The sequence below is a fragment of the Lactuca sativa genome, chromosome 1 (genome assembly GCF_002870075.4).
Source record: "Lactuca sativa cultivar Salinas chromosome 1, Lsat_Salinas_v11, whole genome shotgun sequence".
In the NCBI taxonomy this organism is placed as follows: Eukaryota; Viridiplantae; Streptophyta; class Magnoliopsida; order Asterales; family Asteraceae; genus Lactuca; species Lactuca sativa.
In genome coordinates, this window is record NC_056623.2 from 133,688,395 (window position 1) to 133,690,705 (window position 2,311).

A 2,311-nucleotide genomic window follows, 5' to 3' on the forward strand; every position below is an offset into this window, starting at 1 on the left:
CCCGAGGGGGACAAGGTCAGATTGGCGTCCTGTCTTCTGAAGGACATGGCATGGGATTGGTGGGAGGAGGTCGGACATGTCATTGGAGATGACGCAGCTTTGGATACTATGACCTGGGCTGACTTTACTGCCAGGTTCAGAGCTGAGTTCGCACCTGTTATTGAGGTGCAACAGTTAGCCAGGGAGTGTCAGGACCTCACCCTGTCTACAGAGACAGTGGCGGAGATTACCGCCAAGTTCAGGGAGAGGGCACTTCTCGTTCCTCAATATGCAGCTGATGAGGAAATGAATAAGGCCCGTTATCATGAGATGCTACGGAGTGATATCCGTCAGTTTGTGAGCCGGTCCAGCTGTAAAACGCTGGATGACATGATTGCTAGGGCTCGGGAAAGAGAGATTCACCTTGAGATGGAGAAGAAGAGGAAGCCGGAGGCGGCTTCGGGCACAGGGAGTTCGGGCAAAAAGCCCAAGGTTTCAGATCATAGATCCAGGAGTCAGCAGAGCCACGGTCGGTGTGGCAAGTGTGGGAGATTGCACTACGGGGCATGCAAGGCAAGGAGTTCCGGCTTCTACAAGTGCGGTCAGACTGGGCATATGAGCATAGATTGTACAACCACTACTACCGCCATTACGGCATCAGATCTGATTTGCTTCCAGTGCAATCAGAGGGGACATAAAAAGTCCCAGTGTCCGAGTTTAGCTGCTGCAGGGAAGGTGTCAGCACCTGCTCCCGCTACTTTGAGGATTACAGATGGCCATCAGGGACGAGTTGAGACACCGATGGCGAAGAGTAGGCTTTTCAGCTGACAGGAGAGGAGGCGTGAGTGACTCATTAAGTGGTGACGGGTGTGTATTTTTCACTTATCTCTGCATTTATTATTGATTGTTTCTTATGGTTATATGTTTTGTATAGGGTCGTTCTCAGTGAACGGCATTTCAGCCACAGTATTGTTTGATTCGGGGGCTACCCGATCATTCGTCTGTCTTGCACTTAACAAGAGGTTTAGCAGAGCTCTACGGGAGCTAGATTGTCCACTTGAGGTTGAGATAGCAGCTGACAGGACCGTTAGGGTGGCGAGAGTACACAGAGGATGTTCTCTACAGTTATTCGATGAGCAGTTTCCGGTGGATTTGGTCCCTATTCCCCTGCGAGGGAATAAGGTCATAGTAGGCATGGATTGGTTGAGCCCCAATGGGGCGGTGATAGATTGTGAGATGCAGTTAGTGAGGGTTCACACTCCCAGTAGGGGAGAGTTAGCGATTCAGGGCGAGAGGCCACAACGCGGACCAGTTCTGTGTTCAGCAGCGAGAGCGAGGCGATATTTCCAGCAGGGTTACGCTGTTTATATTTCCTATGTTTTAGACACCCGGGAGAAGGGCAAGACGATAGTTGATGATGTTCCGGTAGTGCGAGACTACCCGGATGTATTTCCAGAGGATTTGCCTGGAATACCTCCCGAGAGACAGGTCGAGTTCAGGGTCGACCTGATCCCTGGTGCGGCTCCGATCGCTAAGGCACCGTATCGGTTGGCCCCCCAGAGATGCAGGAGTTGTCTACGCAGCTGCATGAGCTGCTAGACAAGGGTTTTATCAGGCCAAGCGGTTCGCCCTGGGGAGCACCGATTTTGTTCGTGAAGAAGAAGGACGGGTCGCACCGTATGTATATAGATTATCGGGAGTTGAATAAGGTAACGGTGAAGAACCGTTATCCACTCCCGAGGATAGATGATTTGTTTGATCAGCTGCAAGGAGCGTATTGGTTTTCCAAGATCGATTTACGCTCCAGGTATCATCAGATGCAAGTTAGAGATAAGGATGTGTAGAAGACTGCTTTCAGGACCCGGTATGGTCATTATGAGTTCGTGGTGATGTCGTTTGGGCTCTCCAATGCTCCAGCCGTGTTCATGGATCTCATGAACTGCGTATGTAGGCCGTTGTTGGATCAGTCGGTGATAGTATTCATTGATGACATCTTGGTTTATTCCAAGACTCAAGAGCAGCACGAGGAGCACCTGAGAGAGGTGCTAGAGATTTTGAGGAGGGAGAGACTTTTCACAAAGTTCTCTAAGTGCGAGTTCTGGTTGCGCGAGGTGCAGTTCCTGGGACACCTCATCAACCAGAAGGGTATTTTGGTAGATCCGGCCAAGATAGAGCCCGTGATGCAGAGGTCCCGAGATCTCCATCTGATATTCGGAGCTTCCTAGGTTTAGCAGGGTACTACAGGAGATTCATCCAGGATTTCTCCAAGACAGCAGTACCGCTCACCCGACTAACTAAGAAGTCGGTGGTGTTTTGCTGGGGGCCTGAGCAG